Here is a 15143-nt window from a genome sequence, read left to right on the forward strand (position 1 = left end):
TGGCACCACTGTACTGCCAACCCACCATGGCATTAGAATCCGGGCCGCTGAGCTGCAGACTCCACAAGCTTCACCAGTGCCCCCATGTTCCTCTAGCCAGCACGTGTGACCTGGCTGTGCACAGCTACCAACTCCTGTGGCTCACTTCAGTGTGCATCAGAATTCAGACCACAAGTAGATTTCCATCTTTCAGAAAATCTATCAAAGGTAGCTTTATGCTTGGCTCTCTAGTATTCCTAATACAAAGAGAGAAGCAAGGAAGGGGTTGTGATGAGTGGTGAAGGAGCTAATCTATGAAATTATCCAGTCTTATATTGGTCATGGCTTTCCTTCTATGAAAATGAACCTATGTACCACAAAGGATGCAATCTACCTGCTACAAATTGGATGCCCAGCAATTTTCACAGTGTAATATGATTTAATCTCTGCCAAAATCCCCACAGCCAATGTATTGGCAACCTTAAAGTGTCTATAACAAATTTATGTATTATAATGTTCCATGGGAAACCTGAGGCCAAGTGACAGAAAGGGCTTGCCCAGTCTCACACAGACCGAGCCAGGAGGAGTGGAGTTCTCTTCCAGGGTTCCCTGGTCCAGCAAGAGAGAAAAGATTGCAGAAGCTCCATCACTTAGGAGCACAGTGACTTGAAATGAGTTCTCATTTCTAGCATCCCAGAGTATTGCCTTGAAACATGGAAACAACTACTGCTTCCTTCCTAAGTAGAAGGGGAAAATGAATGACAACAGCCTTTCCTAGGTCCCAGGAAATCCATGCAAGGTAAATAAATACAAGCTAGCTTCAAAATGTTCATGGAATCATGCAATTAAAGGATAAGTTTCTAATGAGGTAAAAATATTTGGAAAACCACGCAGAGCATTTTCATGCCATACATTTCCCATGAACTTTTTGATGACACTGCTCACATGAAGACATTCAAAGAGACAAACCCAACGAGTGAATAAAAGGGAGGTTGTCCTAACTTCTCAGTCTTTCTAACCATTGCCCTTCTCTAGTTAAGTGGGACATGACTTGATAATCTGCCTAATGCAGGAAGGTTTCACGGCCAATCGCTCAATGTTAAAATAGGATTATGTGTCCAGGGAGAGTAAACCCTTCAGAGTAGCAGTGGCTGGCTTTAAAATCAGGAGGCCTGTTAACACTCAGGCTTAATTAAACCTCTTCCTTGATGAATCTACTCTGACAGGGGCCTACCCTGGCAACAGGCAAGGCTCCCCGCCTCTTCCACGGCTCTCTGCAATGTACATGAAGGCAAATGATTGTGGCATGGAGATCAGAGACACAGCCATCTGAGGTTGCTCTCTGGGTTTTTGTATGTGCCCTGAATTCAGAAATCAGGGTGGTGAAAATAAAAAGAACCAGGAGATATTCATTTGCCAGAGATCTTAAGGAACTGGAGGAGGAGAGAAGAAAATCCCCAGGGAAGTGTCAGGAAAAATGGGGAAGCTGGGATGGGCACTGCAGTGCCAAGGTGGACCAGGGATATGTAGTGAGGGAGGAGCAAGGACAGCTTCAGGCATGCCATTGAGATGACAAAGGGCAAGTTTGTTGAAGGGAGTTGGCCTTCAATCAGCATTGGCTGATGGATTGCGGGGTCTCATACAACCCAACCCAGACTGCGGCTTCCCAGGCTTGATCTGTACTTGGGTTACACTAATTTTTTAAATACACAACAATGGTATTGCTTCAGTTAAGTGTCACAACTGAGCACTTAGGGAGAATTCAGAGAAAAAACAGAGACATAAACTTTGCAAAGAATTATTGCTTCTTCATTCACTCAACACAAGTGCAAACTGTGTTCCTTCCTAATTAGAATACTTTAAACTTGTTTTGTTTTTACATTAACACGTCATAACCATATATATTTACCGGAACAAGTATGATGTCTCAGTCCATATTGATGGTCACATCAAGGTAGTTAGCGTATTCTTGTTTACACATTTGTCATTTCTTTATGACCAGAACATTCAAACATCCTCTTTTTTTAAAGTTATTTTGAGATATTCATTATAGTGTGGCTAATCACAGTCAAGTCACCCTACCATGTATTGAGCAATGCAACTTATTTCCCTGAATGCAGTGAGGTCTTAATTTTGTTAATACAGCACAAATGCTTGGTGCACAAAATTCAGAGTAAGAGTGCAGCCATTACTTCATTTGAAAAAGAATGGGAGGATCCCTAGTGTACAAACCATGCATCGGACAAGGCTCTAAATGCTTCACGTGCATTAATTATACCCTCAGTCAAGAATTTGCCAAAGGTCCTACAGTTAGTATTTGAACTCTGTGTGACTTCAGAGTCGACACCTTTGACTATCAACACACCAATGTCCATCCCTTTGGCCCTCCGCAGTAAGAGGCACTGCTATCCTTTACCAGGAGACCTCCCAGATATTTTCTTTTATGTTGGAGTGTATAGAATCTATGGAATCTTCCAATGGTGTTGTAAACATCGTCAGAATGCTTCTCAAGTTGTAGTCCTTTCTCATCAGTGCCACCAGAAAGCCTGCTAAAAGGCACACTCCCAGGCATCACCCACAACTGCCATATCACAAACTCTAGGAGTGGGCCTGGCAATGTGTGTTTTAACCAGAGTCCCCAAGTCATTCCAAAGAACACTGGAAGCTAAGGACAGCTGCATTAAGAAGCAGACTTCAAAACAAGTATGCAAGAATCTTACTTGAGGAGATTAATGTGTGAGAGGAAACAGGAAAGAGCTAAGCCTGGCAAAACCATCGAACCTCAACGCACGTCTGACTCCCAATGAGGGGAAGGGTGGCAGGGCTTGGTTGAAAATATCCCGGCATCCCAAGTGGCCACAGGAGATCCTTGGTGCAGGTGGAACCAGGGAGTCTTGTGTCTTCCAGGCAGTCTTTCAGGGCTGTCTTACTTCAGTGTCCTTCCCACATCCAGCATTGTCCACAGGAGGCATGGCCTTGGCTCGAGCACAGCACTGGATTCCAACTGCAGCAAGGACAGGATACTCGCTCAATGGTGCTCCTTGCAGGAGTATGAGGCTCCTGCCCATGGCTGCCACCTAACACCCTGCAGGGCATCACCCCTCTGCTACTGTTGACCCCATTCAGCTCTTGGTGCTAGATCTCTTTCTCTGTCTGTGCATATCGAGGTCCCAACCTGTCATCACAACAGCCTATTGTCCCATTGTAAGGACAAGGACATCCCATCATTCATGCAAACCTACCTGCGTAAGCACACATCTCACTTCTGCACAGAGCGTTTCCTGTTTTCACCCAGCACGGCAACATTTGTCCCCTTCTGTATACTGGGAAAATTTGCAAGAAGTGTGGTTGCTGAGACCAGTGTGCATGTATGTGAGTGTGTGTGTGCTATGTCTTCTTTTATCTTTGAAAAAGAAAAAAAAAAAGCTTTATTTATTCACTCGAAAGAATTACAGAAAGAGGGAAGGAAGGAAAGATATCTTCCATCAACTGGCTTAGTCCCCAAATGACTGCAATAGCCAATGATGGGCCAGGTTGAAGCCAAGAGCCCGTACCTTCACTGGGTCTCCCATGAGGGTGGCAGGGGCCCAAGGACTTGGGTCTTCCACTGCCTTCCAAGGTGTATTAGCAAGCAGGGAACAGGGTTGAATGTGGGACAGCTGGGATGTGAACCTGTGCCTACATGGGATGCCAGCATTGCAAGTGGTAGCTTAACATTCTACGCCACAATTCCAGGCCTGAACTGTGTTTCCATAATCACTACCATACCCCCCTCCAAGCCCGCTGCATTGATTTACACTCCCATGAATAGAAAATTGGTCAGAGTAAACATTCCCCACCCTCAACCCTGCCGCCACTAGATGGGATCAGACTTAATTGTTGCCTATCTGATGAATGAAATGACGTCTCGTGGTTGTTTTAATTTGCATTTCCATGATTGTGAAATTGATTATCTTTCCAAGCACTTTTGGCTATCTGGATTTCCTCTGTGAATTGCCTGTTCTAACTGTACCAACATTATCCATTGGATGTCGTGATGAATAAAATGCAGGCCTAAGTCCATGTCCCAGCAAATTGAGATCACCTTTTTCATTTTTTTTAATCACTTTGTTTTTTCAATTGAAATACTAGGCAGGTATTAAAAATATCTTGAAGGCTGCAGTGTTTGGTAGGTCCTTGAACACTAAAAAGTAAGGGCTGGTGAACTCTGCCTGATCAAAATAAGAAGTTGAACCTCAACAGGGAGAGGCTTACGCGATCCCAGTCACATCCTGAGCCTCAGCGTTCCCACCTGTTAAATGAGAAATACTCATTGGAGAACTGCCAGGAGCGATGTGAGAGGAGTTCTAGCTCCCAGAAGCGGGTACCTGCTGCTGAGCTCACCACTGCGCATGGGCGACAACTTCCTGCTACCGTCAAATAAGAGGAAGAGGTTAAAAAAATCCCCTCTGAGATGGAGCAACTGTGGCTTCGTGCCCAACCTTGCACAGGAATGCTGGGCTGCCCCTCTACCCAGAAGGCACTTCTGCAGCCTTGGGTTCAGGGTCATCTAAAGCAAGGGGGTAGGCCTAGAACTTGTACTTGGGATATTCCCACCGCAGAAGCCTGTCAAGTCCAATCTAGCACTGACCATTTTGTCTCCAGTGGCCCGCCTTCATCCTGCGATGAAGTAAAACGACAGTGACCCAGAAGACCACAAGGGCGTAGACTCACAAGTATGTCTTCAGCAGAGACACCAGAAAGGCCTCAAACCCCGCTGATCCCCAGGTGCAAAGAAACGTGGAGTTTTCTGTCTCCTCTGGGTAGAAGAGGATTTTCAGGACCTAAAGAAAATAGCTCTTGAAGCAGCAGAGTGCACCTTGCCAAGTTTGTGACATGAAGGAAGCAGCTTCCAGAAGGAAGTGTTGATGGAGACTGACAGCATGGCTGCCACTCCCGGAGGGGCACCGGGAAGGCATTTCTCCTGGAGAGGTACGTGGACTCCACCCACCCACCACATGAGCCCAGAGGGGCTGGGGACACACCTGACTGTTGGTGATGGATTTCCCCAACTTGAGTTAATTACCCTAATTCGTCACATCTGTACAGCCCTCACACCCATTACCCTGCCTCGGCCTCAAAGCCACTCCATGAGGCAAGCATGGTGCTGGTCCCCATTTTGTATGTAAGCAAAAATGAAGCTCAGAAGACTGAGGAGATATGCCCTGGGGGGAGGGAACGAAACTGAGCGTGGGTCTCCTGTGAGTGCCCTGCATCCTGCTGGCCATCTCCTTCCCCTCCTGAAACACTCCCAGCCCCAACCCCAAGTGGAACCAGGGGAGGCTGTAAGTGAGTGGTGCTGGAACCAAGTCACAGGCTGCCTGGTGTTTGTCACAGTGGCTTCCTGCCACTGCCAACCAGACCTCACCTGAGGTTCTGCCAGAGCCTGTGCTCGCTGCACACGCCCCACCTGCAGATGGGCCCAGCAGGTGCCCCTCCCTCCCATGATTACCTTCCCAGGATACACTCTCTGAATCTTGTCCAATCATGGGAGACTAAGTTCTTTTTTTTTTCCCACACCACTCTGCCCCACCAAAACACCAAGAAAACATGCACTCTGCTTGTGTTATTCTGATCCTATCCTCACTTCTCAAGAGCACATGGTTGCCAGCACCCAGGCTTTGCCTCATGGCACCATTACCTGTCATCCGACTTAATCTTCACCAAGGCCAGTTGATATAGCCACCTGTGGTGCGACAGCTGCTTAGGCAGCCAAAAGCAAACTTCACTTCTTCCATAAAAATGGTCTTGTGGCTGAACATGTGGTCGCCCAGCCAGATCGTATTTCCCAGGCTCCTTTGCAGCTAGTTTGTTCATGTAACTCTATCTTCATCAATGGGATGTTATGGCAAGTTATCTCTCACATCTTCTTCCATGCACTTGTTCTTGACCATGCCCAAGAGGAGACAGTACAAAATGAAAGGAGGCCAGGCTCTGGGGTGACCACAGGAAGAGAGCCCAAGCCACGATATTTTGGAGTCTCTGGAGCTACAGCTTCACAAATACTATACGTATGATGCTGTGCATTGGACAGACAGGAGAACCGAGGCTTGTAGAGACTGAGTGCGCAAGTTCACACAAACACAGAGCCAGAATGGTGTGCAAGGCTCTGTGCTGGAAGCCCCGCCAGCTGCCTGCCGGAAGGTTGGGATAGTGCAGTAGATGATGATGGGGTGGAATGCAGGGAAGGAGGGAGCTGAGGCTTCCATTGAGAACTGTGTGCATTCACCTGGGACGGGGGCCTGGCCCTGTGACCTCAGGGGGAAGGGGCATAGACCATGGGCCAGGTGGCCCACTTCCCAGCACCACCATGGCAAACCGCAAAGTGGCTTCCGAGCAGGAGACTTTACTTTCTCTTTTTTGCAGGCCAGAAGTTCAAGATCAGTCAGCAGGGTTATATTCTCCTGGAGGCTCTGGGGCAGGACCAGCTCTTTACTGCGCTCCTTGTTTGTGCTGTTTGCTGACAATTCCTGGCTCTTGGTCTGGTATTCCCATGGCCTCTTTTCTGTGTCTGTGTCCAAGTCTTTCTCCCCTTAGAAGGACAGTAGCAATGCGATCAGCGCCACTCCCAGCCCAGCACAGCCATCTTGTCAAAGTCACAATCACCATTACCAGGGACTACGAACTGAGTACACCCTCTTGGGGACACAATTTTGCCCGCTGTAGAAGCCCATGTTGCCTTTGCCTGGGCCATATTGGTGGAAGGTGTCTTCAACAGCCTTCGAGCCAGGTGTGACAGCCCTGCCAGGGGGCCCTGTACAGAGAAGCAGATGCTAACCACCCTCCTTCCTGCACATTGTTGGCATCCTCAGATCAAAGGGGCTCTGCCCCAGGAAGCCTCCAGCCTTCCTTCCCCTGCCCATCAGTGCTCACCCTTGTCCTCGGTCCTGGCACCCTCAGATTCAATAAGCCTTTATTTGATCTTGGAAAATTCAGAGAAGAACAAAGGCTCCATTTACAGCACCCACATGGCAGACACAGCAAGGTATCAGCCCACTCCTACTGCCCATTCTTCCCTATTCCATTCAAACCAAATCCTGGTTTTGCTCTGCGTTGTGAAGTGCCCAGCTAGAAGGCTTCACTCTCCAGTCACCCTTACAACTCTGAGTTATTCTGGGACTCCAATGAAAAATAAGCAAAGCTCTGCTCCTCAGAGCTTCAAGTTCTTCTGTCAAGTGGTCACACAGCCACTGAACGCCTTTGGTTCTTGTGCCTCATGCCCTTCCTGTCCTAGATGCAGGAAATAACCCACGGCATAAGGCTGTCCTCTTGAGATCCAAGTGACAAAGCTGAGACAAAGCTCTGGGGTTCAGCATGGTCCGCAGGTCATGGGGCCTCCAGGGCAGGCCTGCTGCTTACCCAGGTCTCTTGGAATTGGGAGAAACAAGCATCTTTCTAATGTGGGGTGGGGAGAGAATTCTTTTGCAGATGCTCGGTTATGCAGGACCAGACAACCCTAACCGAGGCAGCTCTCCTCCCCTACCAGCCACATGTGTCCTTCTAGGCTTTTCCCCATGGACAAGCAGAGTTCTAATCTTTGAATTCTGGCTCTTTTCCACAGCAAACAGGTACCTGTGGCAAACTGCTAAAACTCTGCATCTCCATTCTTGCTGTGCACATACTGTGTGAGATGCTGGACAAGTCTTTGAATAACACAGACAGGAATGAACACAGGGCCTTGAGCCTACTATGTGCTAAATAAATGCAGAAGGACTTCAAAGACTGTTGGGAAAACAGATTTTAAAAGTTATTTGGGCACAAAACATGTTAAAATCATGCTGAACTTTTCCCTAATACCCATCTTCTAAGAACTTGACTTATCCTCATCTTGTTACTGTCAGCATTTTACATTTTGTTTATTTTCCCCACATCCCATCATACACATTCCGCCTTGACAATAAAAAGATTTTAGCATCCTTCTTAATGTTTGCCTAATATTTTCTCATATGGCTCCACCAGAGGTCAGAAAACTTCTTACATGAGAGCCAGCTAGGAAAGGTTCTAGACTCTGCAAGAGATGCAGTCCCTATAGTAACCACTCAGCTCTGCCACTGTGGCACCCAAGCTGCCACAGCGGATGTGTGCAGGGCTGGGTTCCAACAAAACTTTATTTATAAGATACAGAGCTGAGCTCAGCCCCAGGGACAGAGTTTGCCAACACCTGGACTGGATCATCACTTTCTGCCTAGAGCTGAGCCTGGTGTCTAATTGGGGGCTGTTGTGTCTATAGGGAGCTCACAGCTAAATCTCAGACAGCATTTCTAGCAGTCTCCATTTCTCAGAAGAGTGAGATTGTGAAGATTCTCGAATCATGTGAAGGAGCTCACTGGGTATTCAGTTCTTCAATGGGGTGAAGGGGTGATGATGAGTGCCACTGCACTTGGACCTCTAGTTTGACCTTGCCCCATCGCCATTTTCCAAACATTTCATGAGCAGGAACTCTGTCTCTTTCCAAAGACTGCCAGTTTCTCAAGTGCAGAAATGTGACACCTCCATAGTCTGCTCTCATTTTCCCTGTCTCCTAAATCTGACCACCTCTTTCTCCAGCGCTCACAGCTACCTGTACCACCCCCACGGCGGCCACACAAAAGAAATGACAGAGAAGTTCAGCAAGCTGATCAACTGAGGAAGACCGAACTTTAACAAAAAAAAAAGTTTATTTATTTGCTTGAAATGACAAAATAATGGAGAGGGGAAAAAATGGGAGGAGGGGAGGAAACTAAGAGCCTCATCCACCTGCTGGTTCACTTCCCAAATATCTGCAAGGCTTGGGTTGAGCCAAAGCCAGAAACCTGGAACTCCGTCTGGGTCCCCCATGTGAGTGGTAGGGGGCTCCTGTATTGCATCCATCTTCTACAGCCTTTCCAAGCACATTAAGATGAAACTGAACTGAAAACAAAGTGGCTGGGATACCAACAAACACTCTAGTACAGAATGTGGGCATCACACGCACTAACTGAACTCACTGGGTCCAATCCTGCACTTTCAAAACACCAAGCAGACATTGGCCCAAATACACTTGGCCACTTACTGAGACCTGAATGTAGGAAACCTTCCTAAATGGGATGATGAATACACTTAGTCCTTTCCCAAGCAACCGATGAAGACGACATTGAAGACACTAATTCACCTTACAGACTCTGCCCTTCATTCCTCCCCAGAGGGCGGTGCTACCCGTCCCTGCCCACCCCATCCTTGGGGACATGTTTGGGAGGACAACACTGGCGCTCACTGGACTCACTGCACCCCATGCACCTGCCACACAACCTCTATTCTTCTCCAGTCCATCGCCATAATGGCATCGCTTACTGTGGTGGGAGACCAAAGAGGTCTCCGCCGCCACCAAAACCTATCTCATAAAGAGTTGGAAACGTTCGCCCACATTTCTTTTCACCTTGAATTTTTCATGATACCAAATGGCAGTTTTCAAAGGTGAAAGGCTGTTATTTTCCCAGACAAATTCTTATGAAGTGAAAATTGCTAGTTTCACACGACTCCAGCACCGAGGACTATTATTACATTGGGCACAATTTGATCAACAACAAAAAACACGATGTCTGTGTTCCGGTTCCAGCAAGACTCACAGGTTCCTCTGGGCAGGATTTCCCAGACCAGGAGTCAATGGGTAGCACCCCCAGATCTAGTCACCACTGCACCCCTTGGCACCAGCCCTGTAGGGATCCTGCACCCAGATCCCTGCTGGACACAGACAAGTCTCAGGGCTACACTCACCCAAGGTCAGGGACTTGTACTTCGGGAGGCCAGTCCCCTTCCTTGTGGAGTCCTCAGGCTCAGACCCTTAGGAAGCAGGTCCATGTATTGTCTGGGAATATCAGAGCAGGATCAACAGCATGTGGGAAACAGGGACCCATAGCAGAAGCTATCCCCCATGGGTTCCTTTGTACCCGGAGACATTGAAACAATAGACACATGTCTGTCTGCAGTCCTGGAAGCTGGGAGTCCCAGCTCAAGGTTTGCACTAGCTGCTTTCTTCTGAGTACATTCTTTCTCTTAGTTCAGGGCTGCCTTCACCTGCTCTTCCACCAATCTTTGTTCTGTGGGGTCTGCGTCTTGATCGCCTCTTTTTGCAAGGACATCAGGCAGATGGAATTAGAGACCTCATGTGAAGGTTTAGGGACCTTCAGCACTCCTACAAGAGTACCTGTCTCCTTATCAAGTCACATGTCCAGACACTGGCACTTACAGGACGCTGTGTCCCCAACCAGCCATCTCACAATAGCTTGGGGATAGCACAATTGAAAGAAGTTGAGGGATGGAATTTTTTTTGGCTCAGACGTTTCGTGGAGCACTTGGGGTTCCCAAGGGACCACAGCAGCTTCTGTGGTTAGAAGGGAGGAGAGCGAGTGTGAACCTAGCACACCAAATCTGCCCCCTGCTAAACTAGCTTGGACATTATTTGCTCTGTGCTGGGACCTTGTCCATGATTTGTTAGACCAGGTGTTCTTCACTTTACAAACAATGTGTATGCGGGACACAGAGGTGAGGACAGTCTCCTGGGGTCATCCAGCTCCACGGTGGCATAGCCGCGGCCAGAGCTCAGTCCTCACATGCAGGTTGATTGCTTCTGTCATGCCTCCTTAGCCAGGTGGCTTCAGAGGAGGGCACAAGGTCAGGCAGGGGAGGGCACCTGCGCCAGAAGCATCTAGGGTTGTCCAAAGGCAAGCATCACAGCACATGAACTCACCCCTCACTTAGCATCGTCTTGGAGGCTTAGGCACGTGAATCTGGCTTTCCACGTGAGAAAATCTGAGTCACCATTATCCTAACATCATGGGTTGCTTAAAAATGTTCACTTCAAACAGGAAGATGACAGTGCATCAGGTGCATTAGGGTGTCGTGTCTGGGAGCCGTGCGCAACACTGAGAAGTGATAAATCTCTTTGGTGACAAGCCGTGGATAACAGTGTTTGCATGCTTTCCTGGGTGTGTGGCTGTCAACAACATAGACGGAGATGAGAGACGCAACAGCTTGCACTTGAACAAATAGAACCTAATCTCGTGGCAGTATGCCACACACGGATCTGAGCAAATGCCCTGTGCCTGGAACACTCCAACAAGTTCCTGCTTTGAAATCAAAGCTGTTCTCACCTGGGAGACCTACAAGAAACTCCAGGCTCCTGGCTTTGGAACAGCTCAGCTCTGGCTATCAAGGCCACTTGGGGAGTGAAGCAGCAGATGGAACTGCTCTCTGTCTGTCTCTCCTTCTCTTTGTAAATCTGATCTGCTTTTCCAATAATTAAACAAATAAATCTTCAAAAGAAACCAGGAAGCAAAAGCTGAGGTCATGCTACATGAAGGACATCAGCAAGCCACAGCATCTCCATTGTAAGGCCTGCTTCTCCTGCTGAGCTGTCTCAAGCTCCCTCTAGGTCCAAGTGCAAGCATTGCCCTTTGCACCAGCACTTCCTCCCGCTGCCCATGCTGGAGTACTAGAACCTGCTTCATGGGATATTCCAGCTTATACAGCCTAGGGGTCCACCCTCTTACTCCCCAAAATATGGCCCATGGGGCAGCAGTAGCAGCCTGGCCTGTTGAATCCCTTACTGTCCCAGTCATACTAGACCGCCATCAGTAAGGGTTTGGGGAAAGCTTATGGAGCATGTTCTACCTGCCATATACTTGGGTAGAACCAAAGGAAGAGGGGCCCAGTTGGTGGCCCCAGGGGAGCAGCTGGTCACACCATGGACATGCTGTATGGACAGAGAAATCTTCCTGGGCTTTATGAGCTAAGGGGCCATGACAAGGGCAGACTACAGCACAGTGCAGCAGGTACGGAGCTGCAGAAGGTGTTGTTCACAATGGATAGGACTGACTAGTACTGTGGTGTGACAGGACAAGCTTCTGCTTGGCATAGCATCCCATATAGGCACCCATTCATGTAGCAGCTGCTCCACTTCTGATCCAACTTTCTGCTATGGCCTAGAAAGGCAGTGGATGACCCAAGTCCTTGAGCCTCTGCACCCATATGAGAGACCTAGAAGCATCTCCTACCTGCTGGTTGTGGATTGCCTCAGCTCAGCTCCTGCCTTTATGGGGAATGAACCAGCAAAATGAAGTTCTCTCTCTCTCTTTTTCTCCCTCCTCTGCCTTCCAAATAAAAAAATAAAGTAAATCATTTTTTAAAAGATGGATAAGGTTTCTCCTAGTCCCTGCTGGGTCAGGGATTCAGTCTGTTCCCTGATGCTGTGCCCTCCCTGCTCATCTCCTACAGGAAGACACTGAGATGAATATACAGGGTATTTGGCATTCATTTAATTCTGGCGTTTTATCAGTGCTTTGAGATGTGCCCGTCTTACAAATGAAAAACAAATTTAAAAACCCCCCTCATTCTATTGGTGCAAGCATTCTGGACCCTCATTGGACATTGTCTCATGAAGTTAAATATTGAAGTTAGTCACAGAAACACTGGTCCCAGTTGCCACCAACACTTGCTGCAAAGCCCACTTGGCAGGGAAACAGAAAGACTTCATGATGTGTTTATCTAGAGAGATTTTCTCCAGCAGGAAAGCAGATGAAAGAAGCACGGTCTCACACGATCACAAGGATGAACCCTGGAAATACGACCGTAAGTGTGGAAAAGGGGCAAGCACAGAAGATCTCACCGAGGAAGGCATTCACTTCACAGAGCTCTGGAACCAGAAAAAAAATGAGCAGAATGTCACTTGGGAAGTGTACGTAAACACAATCCCCTTTTTGTTAAGCCAGAGAAGGGGAGCTGAAGTGTTCAGGATCGTGGCTGCCTTGAAAAGTGGGGACCAGAAGAAAGAGGGTCCTAGGCTGGCAACGATCCACTTCTGAGGTTGGGCAGAACTCACGCAGCTTCCTCATCAACCTACATGTCTCACGCCTTCTTGGAGATATGCACTAAGTTCTCGTGTTCTGCAAAATGAAATGGGAATTCCAGGCCCCAGGAGGCTGAAGACCTAGACCAAGTTGTGCAGTTAGGAATTAGCAGCATTGCGAATGGAGCCTGGGAGAGTAGTAGCAAAGCCCAGGGAAAAGATGGGGCTACACTGCCTGTCCTGTGACAGCCTGGACTCCCGGGGCAGCTGCCCATGCGCACACCCAGGGGCCTGGGCACAGTGGCCCCAGTCACCCACCCCTGCCCCCAAGGTGATCAGTGCAGACACCCCAACCCACAGCGTCAACACAAGGCTGGCACTGGCCTGCTCTTTTCTATGCACTTGTTCCAGGTGACTGCTGCCTGCCATTGACTTCCTGCTTGTCTCATTCCCCGGGACACCTGACCACAGCTTGCACATAGCTATCAGAAGTCTGCTTTTGCTGAAGGAGCACGTTGCAGGCATTTCTCACGGATTTGGAAAGAGAGGGGAGAAAAGCAGACGACAAAGAGAAGTGAATCCAGTGGCACACAGTCAGCCCTCCCAGGTTCCCAGATGGGGCTCCTGGGAGGAATTTGCTCTGGGTTAACACTAGAGCCCAAAGGGCCACCTAACTCCCAGCCACGGCTATCTCATCACCAACAGGAAAAGTGCATGGTCTCCATGAACAAGAAGCAAGGTCCCCTGGGGACTGACAGGGAGTCTTCCAGCCCCAACAACCTACTGTCCTCATTCTGGGTGGGGGTGGATACTCAGGAGAAAATGCCACCTCCCAGCTCTCAGTCCAAGTGCCCACTCTGGATGCTAATGCGTCTGTGGGTTCAAATGTACGCAACGGAAAAGGCCTGGGCCGTGTAAACAGAATGGAAGCACAATGTGCAGCGGCTACTGTGATTTTGTTTGGGTCGGATTCTGGAGTGCTGTATAGAGTCATGTCACCCCAAGTCATGTCGACAGTGAACCCCAAAGTGGAGAGAAGCAGAGTTTTGCCGGGCCCTGCATGGTAAGCATGGCCACGCTCTCATTTTCCCAACCACCTCCTAAACTGTTCTCCAAGCAAAGTCAGATGTCTCCTTCCCAGAAAGTGGAAGAGGAAAATATCAATCTGTTTTGGGGAAAGTTACGAATTGCGTGTGCCTGGTGTGCTTGATATATGACTGTAGCCTGGTGCGCAACAAGTGATTCTTGCTGTTGCATTTGATCTCGGGATGGTAATGTGCTCTCCTGACATCATTCGGCTGGGGAATGACTGAAGATGTTTTCTATAAGATGGTTGCAAACTTCAAAGCCCGCTCTTAACCCCGCGCCACCCCCACCTCCCTCCCTTTCTTCCTCCTTTCCCTCCGGGCTCTCCTCTCCCTTCACCCAGCAAATTGTTTTGGGGCCAAAAGTGATTGTAGGACGATCAAGAATCAAGGAGCTTGTGGCAGGTGGTACCACCTGCGTCTGAGCAACAACCACCCCGGCCGCATCTGCTCCCCACTTGTGGAGGGTGTGGTAGGGTAGGGGGAGGCAGGCAGGCAGGCAGGCAGGGAGGGGCAGCGGCTGAGAAGGGTTCCCAGCCAGGCCAGGCTCAGCCTTGGTTTTGTGCAGAGGCAAGCTGACAAGGGCCCGATCCCCATCATCCTCTGACCCTGGGAAACAGAGTGGATGCATGTAGCTCCTGGTCAGGCCCTATGTGCCACAGAAAAGGAAACTGAGGCCCCAAGTGGTGAGCTGGTCCCCAAAGTCCCCAACACAGGGAAGACAGGAGCAGGCCCTGAGCCCTCCCCCATCCCTCCACCAAGTTTCTGCACAGCTGGACTGGGAGCTGCATCCCCCAGGTCTCCTGCATGGGCGCCAGCCTGAGGCATCCAGGACTCACTGGTGCCAGCCAGCATTTGAGGCACTTCATATGGATTAAGGCACTTTAGCCCAGGCATTCCCCGCTGTGCAGTTGTGTTTCTAAGGGACACTGTTTAAGTGCCGTAATTGGAGTGACAGGTGCTCCTGGCATCCAGCAACCAAGGACTCTGCCAAATGTGCACCAATGATGCAGAGAAGACTCAGCCTGCATAGATCAGTGGTGCTGTGGTGGATGCTGGGCACCCACCCAAGGAGCTACCATGGTTAGTTACATTCCCAATTATTCCCATTTTACAGGTGCTGGCAAAGAGATTAAGTGATTGTTGGGGTCACACAGCATACAAGTGCCAGGGCCAGGATATAAACCAAGGAGAATCAGACTCCTTGGAATCTTATTCTGAGGCTGCAGGAAGACCTG

The sequence above is a fragment of the Ochotona curzoniae genome, unplaced genomic scaffold (genome assembly GCF_017591425.1).
Source record: "Ochotona curzoniae isolate NIBS_2020 unplaced genomic scaffold, NIBS_Ocur_1.0 contig_66, whole genome shotgun sequence".
NCBI classification, from domain to species: Eukaryota; Metazoa; Chordata; class Mammalia; order Lagomorpha; family Ochotonidae; genus Ochotona; species Ochotona curzoniae.